The sequence below is a fragment of the Kogia breviceps genome, chromosome 5 (genome assembly GCF_026419965.1).
Source record: "Kogia breviceps isolate mKogBre1 chromosome 5, mKogBre1 haplotype 1, whole genome shotgun sequence".
NCBI lineage: Eukaryota > Metazoa > Chordata > Mammalia > Artiodactyla > Physeteridae > Kogia > Kogia breviceps.
The window spans coordinates 96,710,874-96,723,534 of record NC_081314.1 but is presented as its reverse complement, the minus strand read 5'-3'; the positions used below and the strand labels follow the sequence as shown (position 1 = coordinate 96,723,534).

The window sequence follows — 12,661 nt, the reverse complement described above, 5'->3', positions numbered from 1 at the left end:
GTAGAGAAATGGAAATAAAAACAAAAATAAACAAATGCGACCTAATGAAACTTAGATGCTTTTGCACAGCAAAGCAAACCATAAACAAGATGAAAAGAGAACCCTCAGAAAGGGAGAAAATATTTGCAAATGAAACAATTGACAAAGGATGAATCTCCAAAATTTACAAGCAGCTCATGCAGCTCAGTAACAAAAAAACAAACAACCCAATCCAAAAAATGGCCCAAAGACCTAAATAGACATTTCTCCAAAGAAGATATACAAATGGCCAACAAACACATGAAAGAATGCTCAACATCATTAATCATTAGAGAAATGCAAATCAAAGCTACAATTAGATATCATCTCACACCAGTCAGAATGGCCATCACCAAGAAATTTACAAACAATAAATGCTGGTGAGGATGTGGAGAAAAAGGAACCCTCTTGCACTGTTGGTGGGAATGTAAATTGATAAAGCCACTATGGAGAACAGTATGCAGGTTCCTTAAAAAACTAAAAATAGAACTACCATATGACCCAGGGATCCCACTACTGGGCACATACCCTGAGAAAACCATAATTCAAAAAGAGTCATGTACCACAATGTTCATTGTAGGTCTATTTACAATAGCCAGGACATGGAAGCAACCTAAGTGTCCATCAACAGATGAATGGATAAAGATGTGGCACATAAATACAATCGAATATTACTCAGCCATACAAAGAAATGAAATTGAGTTATTTGTAGTGAAGTGGATGGACACAGAGTCTGTCATACAGAGTGAAGTAAGTCAAAAAAAGAAAAACAAATACCGTATGCTAACGCATATATATGGAATCTAAAAAAAAAAGAAAAAAATGGCCATGATGAACCTAGGGGCAAGATGGGAATAAAGACGCAGACCTAATAGAGAATGGACTTGAGGATACAGGGAGGGGGAAGGGTAAGCTGGGACAAAGTGAGAGAGTGGCATGGATATATATACACTACCAAACGTAAAACAGATAGCTAGTGGGAAGCAGCCGCATAGCACAGGGAGATCAGCTCAGTGCTTTGTGATCACCTAGAGGGGTAGGATAGGGAGGGTGGGAGGGAGGGTGACGTGAGAGGGAAGAGATATGGGGATATATGTATATGTATATCTGATTCACGTTGTTATAAAGCAGAAACTAACACACCATTGTAACGCAATTATACTCCAATAAAGATGTTAAAAATAAATAAACAAATTAATTAATTAATTTTAAAAAGAGGGTTTAAAGAAAAAAGGTACTCTAATATTAAAAATGTGTTCTTTATATTTTGTGTTTGTTTTTTATGTTATATTTGTGTGAAAAGTATTATAAAACTATTACAGTACAGTACTATATAGCCGATTATGTTAGTTGGGCACCTAGGCTAACTCTGTTAGACTTACGAACAAACTGCACTTACAGACGTGCTTTCAGAACAGAACTCATTCATGTGCAGGGGACTTAATGTATATATTGATAAAGGGATCAATACAAGAAGAGACTATTACACTCATTGACATATATACACCCACTACAGGCACACCTAAATACATAAAGCAAATATTAACAGACATAAAGGGAGAAACTGACAATAGTAAAAAAAACAGTAAGGGTCTTTAACACCCCCGTACATCAATGGACAGACCATCCAGGCAGAAAATCAGTACAGAAACAGTAGTCTTAAATGACACATGACCAATTGAACTTAATAGATATCTACAGGACATTTCATCCCAACAGCAGAATACGCATTCTTCTAAAGTGCACATGGAACATTCTCCAGGATAGATCACATGCTAGGCCACAAAACAAGTCTCGATAAATTTAAGAGTATAACCAAAGAGGTGAAAGACCTATACACTGAGAACTATAATATATTCATGAAAGAAACTGAAGATGATAGAAAGAAATTGAAAGATATTCCATGTTCATGAATTGGAATAGTAAATATTGTTAAAATGGCCATACTATGCAAAGCAATCTAAAGATTTAATGCAATCCCCATCAAAATACCCATAACAGTTTTCACAGAACTAGGACATGCAAACTTAAAATTTATATGGAACCACAAAAGACCTAGAATTGCCAAAGCAATTTTGAGAAAAATGAAGAAAGGTGGAGATATCACACTCCCTGACTTCAGACTGTACTACAATGGTACAGTAATTAAAACAGCCTGGTACTGGCACAGAAACAGACATATAGATCAAATGGAACAGAAGAGAGAGCCCAGAAATAAACCCACACAGCTATGGTCAATTAATCTATGACAAAGGAGGGAAGAATATACAATAGAGAGAAGACAGTATCTTCAATACATGGTGCTAGGAAAACTGGACAGTTACATGTTAAAAAATGAAATTAGTACATTTTCTCATACCATCTACAAAAATAAACTCAAAATGGAGTAAACACCTAAATGTAAGAGCAGAAAACATAAAACTGCTAGAGGAGAACATAGGCAGAACACTCTTTGACATAAATCATAGCAATATTTTTTTGGATCTGTCTCTAAAGGCAAAAGAAGCAAAAGACAAAATAAACAAATGAGACCTAATTAAGCTTAAAAGGTTTTGCACAGCAAAGGAAACCACTGACAAAATGAAAAGACTTACTGAATGGTAGAAAATGATTGTACATGATATAACTAACCAGGAGTTAATATACAAAATTAATAAATAGCTCATACAACTCAATATTTTTTTAAAAAAGCCTAATTAAAAATGGGCAGAAGACCTGAATAGACATTTTCCCAAAGAAGACATACAGATGGCCAACAGGCACATGAAAAGATGCTCAACATTGTTATTCAGAGAAATGCCAATCAAAACCACAATGATATATCACCTCGCACCTTTCTGAATGGCTATCATCAAAAGGACCAGAAATAACAAATGTTGGCAAAGATATGGAGAAAAGAGAACCTAATACACTGTTGGTGGAAATGTAGATTGGTGCAGCCCCTTTAGAAAACAGTATGGAGCTTCCTCAAAGAACTAAACTTAGAATCACCATATGTTCCGGCAATTCCACTCCTGTTTATATATCCAAAAAAAACCCCAAAACACTAATTCGTGAAGATACACGTACCCCAGTGTTCACAGTAGCATTATTTACAATAGCCAAAATATGAAAGCAACCTAAATGTCTATCAGCAGATGGCTAAGGAAGATGTGGTGTACACACACACACATACACGCACACACACACACTGGAATATCACTCAGCCATAAAAAATAATGAAATTCTTCCATTTGCAACAACGTGGATGGACCTAGAGGGCATATACTTCAAAAAATAAGTCAGACAGAGACAGACAAATACTCTATGTAATCCCTTATATGTGCAATCTAAAAAATAAAACAAATGAATATAACAAAACAGAAACAGACTCACAGATATAGAGATCAAACTGGTGGTTACCAGTTGGGAGAAAGAAGGGGGAGGGGCAAGATAGGGTAAGGATGAAGAGATTCAAACCATTATGTATGAAATAAATAAATAACAAGGGTATATTGTACAGCACAGGGAAATATAGCCATTATTTTATAACTTTAAGTGGAATATAATATATAAAAATGTTGAATCACTATGTTGTACATCTGAAACTAATTTAATATTGTAAATCAACTATATTTCAATTAAAAAACTTAAGTAACTGAGGTAGGGAAAAAAGCATTTTCAAACTAGTCAGAATTGTCTAAAAATTTGTTTTAATTATGGAAGTCGCGATTCTTATGTTTTTTTTTTTTTTTTTTTTATTCAGTACGCGGGCCTCTCACTGTTGTGGCCTCTCCCGTTGCGGAGCACAGGCTCCGGACGCGCAGGTTCAGCGGCCATGGCTCATGGGCCCAGCCGCTCCGCGGCATGTGGGATCCTCCCGGACCGGGACACGAACCCGTATCCCCTGCATCGGCAGGCGGACTCTCAACCACTGCGCCACCAGGGAAGCCCTCTTGTGTATTTTTTTAAAATGCTTTTAAACTGGCATTTTCAGTGAAAAGTGTTCTTTTGGTGTTTTTTGTTGTTTGTTTTTTTAAGGGTTCCATATTTAAAGTATTAGATATTTAGTGTCTTTAATTCTCTAGGAAATTTTATGTTCCCTTATATTAGACTTTTATAAACCTTATTAGCTTCTATAAACCAATCAATATAGAACTCCTTAATTTACAAGATTTTATATCTAATTGATTTACTTATTTTTCCAGAAGAGAATATTTGTAACACAAAATGAGAGATAAAGACTTTTCTGCAATTACAGACACAGACACACAGCTTGTAGCTTTAGTTCTACACCCTTAGTCATAAATTAAAATAAACATGGAGAACAAAAGCTCACAAATCTGCATGTCAAAATGCTCTTAATCTTTTCAGTGGAAGGCTGATGTATTCTTGAATAAACAAGGAAACCAACAAACAAATTTTTCTGTCATCTCTCACCTAGCAGAATAGGTCTCTCTTAAATGGTTCTGGAATGTATTTACTTGGAAATCTCTGGTGTAACCTCCAAAGCAATCAAGGTACAATTTTCAAAATTTAAAAAGCTGAGTTAGAATAAAGTTGTGAAAAAATGTGTTTAACTCATTGATGAAAAAACCAGGAGGACTGTAAAGCAGGTTCATTAATTCTGTTGGTAAAAAAATCAAATGACGTCTAAACCCAGATCTCCCAAGAGGCAGTATTTCAGCTTTGCCAGATCCAACGTCAGAGCAGGTTGTTCTTTCTCTGTGACCATCTCAATGAAAGTTATACTGGCTAAGAGATCCACTTCCCTCTACTCTATTGATACCATAAGTCATTCTACTCTGTAACTGCAGTATCCTCTATCCATATTGAACTGCCTTTCTGGTTTGTTCAAGTTATCTCTTAAAATATGTATCATTGTTTTTGTTAGAATTTTGGTTAGACATTTTTTATTTTAATTAACTCTACTTTTCTCAAAATTCACATTCTTCTATTTTGCATAATATGTAAATTTCTAGGAATGCATATAATGTGTTATGGTAGAAACACTTCATTTCTCCTCCTTCTTTGATTTTTTTGTATGTGAAAAGTAGAAACAAAATGGCTAAACTCAATCTCTGATGGGCTAACACAAAAATTTATTAAAATTTTATTCAAAATTTATTCTTGAAAGAACCAAAAATCCACGAGCCTCTTTTATCAGCTGTCTACTTTGATGAAAAATCACCCATGCATGATGACTTGTCTTTCCTCCATCAGTCTTACTCTGACAAATCAGAGCAATACTTTGGCAACTACGAAAAAGAACAAATATTCAAGCAAGGAGTATTTTCAGACTTTTCCTCTGTTAGTTGCCTAGGGAATTATACTCCTATAAATAATAAAGCACCCTACAACTTACTCTAACATTTTTTCTGATTTAAAGTTTCTGACACAGCATGATACGGCTGATTATGCCAATGAATTTTCCCCCTTAAGTCAAGAAAAACTGCACAACAATAATTATCTAATTAAGATTCACATAATTATGATTACTAAATTCCAAGAGAACTATTGTAGTAACAGTATAACAACTTATCTAAGGCCAATTCAGTTGTGTTTCCTTTCTGCTTTAATTTATTTTAATCCAAAAGAGCAATAAACAGGATATGTCTAGTTGATGATTTAATTAACTACAGTACATTAAGAAGTTAGAAATTGTTATGATGCTGAAAACCTCAATGCCCTTCAAGGCTGGAATCTTTATTCCTTATTCCCTACAAAGTTTAGGATTTTCACTAATTTCATAAGTGAGGCTATATCCAAAATTAAGATCAACACACAAAAAATGTAATGATTCATGGTGTTTAATAACTGAGAAAGGGGGGGAAAAAAACCCAGGGCACAATCACTTTTAGTGAAATGGAAAGGATTATTTTAATGTCTTTGAAAGTCATATTGGAAAAGAACAATGCAAAGTTGAAACCCCATTTACTTTCTGAAATGGACAGAGTATTTGAGGGCAAAGGAAATAGGATAAAAGAGAAGGTGTGAGATAGATTTTATTCAAGGTCTTTGATTTATGTGGTTTGAAAACATCTCTAAGACTATTCTTGAAGAAAAGAGTAAGAGAAAAAGGATGTTAAAATTTTCAATGTGTTCCACAGTCCAAAATCAAAAGTTCCAAACACAATTAGAAAAGAAGGAAAACCCCAGAGAAATATGGAACTAGAGAGGTATGATTATGATAAAAATCTGAAAATGTTTTTTCTTACTCTTTTTCTATGATCTTAGGTTAAATAATGCATTGGTTTCATAGCTGCCAAATAAGTGATCACATAATCATTCATGTTTTACAATAGCAATACACAGTCTGAGAAACTGTCAGTATCCTCAGCTATTCACTCTTGGTTCAATCTTCAGTTCTTTTTCTCAATATTTCTGACCACAGTTAAGTATCTAATTCTTCATTCATCCATCTTTTACATCTTTCTTCATATACCAGTTAATTATCTTTTAAGAGATAAACTGGCATAATTCTTTATTTCCTTTCACGTTAAGAATTTTCAACCTCTATGTGTTGGTACATTAAGTTAAAAAAACCACCGCCAAAATTTCCTATTAAATTCAATAGAATTGCATTTACTTTCTTTACAACCATCAACATTTAACATTTTGAGAGGATGATGGGTTCACAGTTTTACAAACCTGTCATCCATGACATTTTAAAGAGATTTGTCCTAAGGATTTCAAACTATGAAAAAACTTTGATATTTAACTCAAATATCATCAAATGGAACTTGCTTTAATTTTGGGTAATTTTTTTAAACGTCTCAGATCTCTCTAAGCATTTATTTTCTATTTAGTATCCCTCCATAGCAGTAATTATTTTTTTTCCTTCCAATACCTGTTTACATGCACAGTAAACACAGATCCAGTTATTCCAGATTTTGAAGATGAGCTGTAGATAGACTTGAGGCTATACACAATTGTTAATATGGGTTAACACTAACTTTGTTGTTTTAACAACTGTTAAAAACAAACATGTGGGAACTGATGTCCTTGATTATTACCACTGGAATCTAGCAAATGTTTTTACTGCCTCTCACAGAGAAACCCTACACCCATTTCTTCTCCCCCTGATATTTTAACTCAGAATATGTCAGAAAAATGGAATACAGTCATCCTTCCATATCCACTGGTTCCACATCCATGGATTCAACAAACCAGGGATGGAAAATATTTTTTTTTAAAAATTCCAGAACGTTCCAAAAAGAACTTGGATTTGCTGCATACCAGCAACTACTTACATAGCATTTACACTGTATTTATGACTATTTACAGAGCATTTACACTGCATTGGAAATTATAAGTAATCTAGAGCTGATTTAAAGTATACTGGAGGATATGTGTAGGTGCAAATACTGCACCATTTTACAAAAGGGACATGAGCATCCTCAGACATTGGTATCTGTGAGGGTCCTGGAAACGATCCTCTGTGGATAACGAGGGGCCACTGTACCAACTGAAAGAGGCATCCTCGCTGCTTCCCCAGGAAGAAACCTCTTTTACAGATAAGTAAACTGACTTTTAGAAATGTAAATTACTTGCCCAACATTGGTAATACAGATTTTAATTAAAACTAAAATGCCTTTTCCTCTACACCACTAAGCTGGTCTTTATTATTTATTTTATTTTAAAGACTCCTTAGTATCCTGGATTCCTTTCTATAGCTCTTTCTTACATTTACTTACAGTGACCTTCTCAAACGTGAATGACTCTTACTTGTGTATTTATAAATAAACTTTTAATATTGAATAATCTTCATCTACAGTGGAGTAGTAGTATTCAGAACAATTATTTGTCAACTGGAAAACAATGCACAACCTATAAGTTGAGAATTATGTTTTATTCAATGGACTCTGAGGACTTAAGCCCAGAAGACAGCCTCTCAGGTAGTTCTGAGGGACTGTTCCGTAGAGGTAAGGGAGGTCCCTGGATAAATAGGAGTTTTTACAACAGAAATCAGGTAGTTAGAACATCGAAAGATTACTGTAAACTTAAAAAAGACATGTTAAGTTAATGAATTTAGCCCTTTTCTATGTATGGGAAGATGCAAGAGTCTGGGCTCAATGAAATCATTCCCTTGATATGCTCCTCAGCTATCTAGGGCCAGTACCCTCTTCTTTCCCATCCTGAGTCCCCTCAGGGCTCACCGTTGGGGGGAAGCTGCAGTGGCTGATGACTTGAGGGCCACAACATCCTTTGTTTGCTGATACAGCAGGTGGCATTCTTAGTCCACATAATTAACATATATGAAGCATTTTCTAAATGACCAGATTATAAAAGATTAAATGTTAAGTTACGTGAATATGATACCTTCACAAAGGGCAAAAAGGACTTTGCAGGTGTGATTAAGTTAAGGATCCTGAGATGGGAAATTTTACTGTATTATTATCTGGGCAAACCTAATGCAATCACAAGGGTCCTTACAAAAGGGAGGCAGAAGGGTCAGAGTTGGGGAAGGAGATGTGAAGAGGGAGAGTTGATAAAGAGAGATAAGCCAAGGAATACCAATGACCTGTAGAAGCTGGAAGACACCAGCAATTGGATTCTCCCCTAGAGAGAAGGAATGTGGCCCTGCAGATTCATTTCAGACTTCTAGCCTCTAGGACTGTAAGATAATAAATTTATGTTGTTATAAGCCACTAATTTTCTGGTAATTTGTTACAACAGCAATGGGAAACTAATGCACTATGTAAGAGTTGAATTTTGCAATACAGAATTCACTGATGACTTTTGAAAGAGGGGTATTCTTTAGAGGAAAAGTCGTGAGATTGCTTTTTTTGGGTCTTTAATTATGTCTCTGACCTTGATGTTTCAGGTTGCTTGCTTCTTCAGCTCCAAGTCTGGGATATATGAGGCAAGAAGAAAACTCAAGGAATTCATCACTCTATTGTTTCTTGGGTCTCAAAATTCCTGGGTCATCTGCCTTCCTCTTTCCACCTTTCAGAGTTTTCTTATGTTTGTTTAACATTTAATGTCCAGGGTTTTAGCTGTACTTATCAAAAGGAATAGGGGGAAATATCCCAAATGATATTTTAATTTTAATTTTTAAGTTATTCTTTATCTGTGTTTTCCAAAATTTTTTACTGGATATGAACTACTTGTGTTTCAAATAAATGTGTTTTTACAAATATAATGCCTAGAACAACACTTTATATGTCACATAGCAATCAATATACAAAGTTAAATTTATTTTGCAAAAAAATAACAAATCTGAAACAATTTAAAATAGACAAATATAATAAACGTTCCCTATTATAATATGATTTTAATATAATAATATATTAAAATCCTATATAACATTTAACTCATCAGTGACACAACCTTTCAAATAGCATTTTCTAAAATATATTCTGTGTAATGTGATTTACAAAATACTTAGCAACTGGTATGGACCAGGCAGAAACTAGTAAGAATGACTGCCCAGAAGTCAGAAAGGACTGGCTAGAACAACACAGTGGGCATATCAGCCTTTAAAACCCTAGGAAAAAGTGTTCCATGGCCAACTACTTTGGGAAAATAATACTATTTCCTCTTCTTGGGAGTTCTTGTCAGGGGAAAAAAAAATATCCTCAACATCATTAAATGCAGACTTTTATTTTATCATAAAATTATTTTCTCATTAAAAACTTTTTTCTGGCAACACCTATTCACAGCCTGTAGAATATGCTCTGTCAAGTGCTTTTATGCTAAACTATTATTTTGCTGAGCCATTTCTTATCCATATCCTTTTCTACCACTTGATAATTATTGCCACTCAAATAGAATGTGTTCTGTAAAATGGCTTATTCTGTAGCCTAATCTGCTTAAGAAAAGTGACACATCTGAAATTAAATCATGTGAGATATTAACATTTCCCTGGACCTTTGAATACATTCATTTGCTAGATGCATATCAGCAACAAATAAAAGCAGCATATTAGGAAAAAGGTGAAAGGTATAGGTTTAGAGCTAAAATCACCTATCAGTTTTCTGCAGTGTCATCCCTTGTCAACTGTGCTCTTTGTGGAGAATTTTGCAGCTGGATCTTGGCCCAGATGGAAACTACAAAGTTTAACTAGTGATTCCTGCCATGACCACAAGATGAATAAATAAATGAAGACCTGCAGGCCAAGTACAGTATTTTGTGTCTTTTTATGAAATAAGGCTGAATAAGAATTCTACTGCATGTTGATCTAATTCCTCTTTCATAGAAAGAAAACACAATTTAGAAACTTCCTCAATCCCTTGGCTATTGAAATTGAGATGGGAACCTACTTCTGCCTGACAATAAAATCTTTTTTGCTTTCACTATATCATATTGCAGTATTTAGATAACACATGAAATAAAGTTATCCAAGGACACATAATGAGATAACTCTAGGGGTAATTACATTGAAAAAAGAGGATTAGAAATATTTTTTTTTAAGTAGTACACAATTTAAGCTTTTACTAAACAGCAAGTACAGTCAATTAATTTTCATCACTCTCAAAATAATTTTATGATGTATCATAAAAATAAGCATTAAAGATTCCTATAAAAATGGTTTATACATGGCCCAGGATATACATGCTTAAATCAACTATAACTAAATCCAAATGCCTTAATAGATTAAGAAAATATTTTTGTGAACAGGAAATGGAAGAGGAACATCAAGAGGCAAGTAGTCCTCAAGCTGCAGGTCTCCTTGCTCTGAGTCCAGAAGCAAGAAGCAGCACCAGGGCATAAGGTGGCCAAGGTAAGAGGGGAAACCTTAACCACGTTTATCGCTTAGAAATGAGCCAGGACTGGCCTTCTTGGTGCCTAAAAGGAGGCTGATAAACTGCTCCAGAAAATGTAACCGAGCAGGACCCTCTAGTGCCTTCCTGGGACAGATCCCTCCCCCATATCCTCTGCTTTAGCTCCTCTGTGAAGTACCCAGATAATATTATCTCATGCATATTTCCTGAGTTTTTCAGGGGCTAAAAACCACCACCAAATGGAAGAAATTAACTACAGTAGGTCTCCTACATACAAACCTTCAAGTTGTGAACTTGAAGAGGATGTCCATACATCCTCTACAAGCGGTTGTGCTTTTATGTACTTTACTGTATAGTACTGTTGCTGTGCAACACGAAAAGCTTCCTAATGAAGACCTGATGGAATTGGAGGCCCAAAGAAAGGATGAAGGGAGACAAGAGGAAGAAGAAGTAACTGAAGAACTGAAAAGATTCACAATGCAAGAAACGGCAAGGGAAGTTTTTTATTTGAGGAGGCACTGTTAGTTTTTGAGGCACAGGACCCGAATGTGGAATGGTACAGGAAGGTTGCAGCAGCCGTTCCAAATGCAATCCAGTGCTACCGTGTCAACTATCATGAGAAAAAAAGAGCTACTACCCAGACATCACTGGATGGGTTTTTCAAGAGAGTAAATAGAATTGAATCCAGCAAGGAACCAGAACCTGTGTCATCAACGTCAGGTGTGAGTGAAACTGCAGCTTGCCCTCCATCTCCTATTGCTGACAATCCTTCAGCTCGATGCCAGCCCCTGTATGCCAGCTGTTGTACGGTACTATGGTACTGTACTATAAGATTAAAAATGTTTATTTTTTGTGTTTGTTTGTTTTTTATGTATTATTTGTGTGAAAAGTATTGTAAACCTATTACAGTACAGTACTATACAGCCGATTGTGTTAGTTGGGCACCTAGGCTAACTTTGTTGGACTTAATGAACAAATTGGACTTACAAACGCACTTTTGAAACAGAACTCAGTTGTATATAGGGGACTTACTGTACTTGATGATCATGAGCACATAGTTTCCCGGACTTACTGGCACCCAAGGACTGATAATGTTAACTGCCATGTTACTTCAACATCAACAAATCAGAGAACTGTGTACAAGATGATCACATACCCTGTAACACCCACTTCCCTCACCTGGCCTTTAAAAATGCTTTGCTGAAACTCTTCGTGGAATTCAGGGGTTTGGGGAGCATGAGCCCACCCACCTCCCTTCTCCTTGCTTTGACCTGCAGTAAACATTTCTCTGCTCCAAACTCCAACGTTTTGGTATTGTTTGGCCTCACTGTGCATCAAGCACACGAACTTGTGTTCAGTAACAAAAACTGAATGTGGGAATAGCTTATATAAAGCTACCAACTTAAGAAGGAAGGTCATAGCTTTAAAACCGGATCCTAAACCAAGCCACGCACTGGACAGGTTGCACTGTCTGTGAAACTCTCCAAGAGCCCTCACAGCAAAAAAACTCGGAATTGCTGAAGTGAGACCCCCTTAGTGGAAGATGATCCAGGAGCCATGTGGTGGCTGCCACAAAACTACTAGCCAAGGACAAGAGCAAGAGAGAAAAAACAATCTCATTGAAGACATTGTGCAAAGTAAAACTCCAAAATATGTGAAGATAACTAATGCTACAAATAACAAACAAACAAACCAAAAGAACCCAAACACTTTTAAAACAGATATTACAAAATATGAACTGGCAGAAATGAAAGTAAACCAATCAACATTTTTTTTTTTTTGAAATTGACAATACAGTCACTGAAATTAAAACAATAGGTCAGATATAATATTTTTGAGTTAATGAATTCTTAAATTTGAAGAGAGTGATATTCACTATGAACATGGGCAGAGGGTAAAAAACATTTAAAAAGAAAGAAAAACAAAGGGAGGAAGGG

General features: G+C 35.4%; 1 protein-coding gene across 1 annotated transcript in view; it reads right to left on the bottom strand.

Moving 5' to 3' along the window:
- The window catches only part of LOC131757746 (SCAN domain-containing protein 3-like), a 721,112-nt gene that overhangs the window by 612,552 nt on the left and 95,899 nt on the right, over positions 1-12,661 (bottom strand). The window lies entirely within an intron of this gene.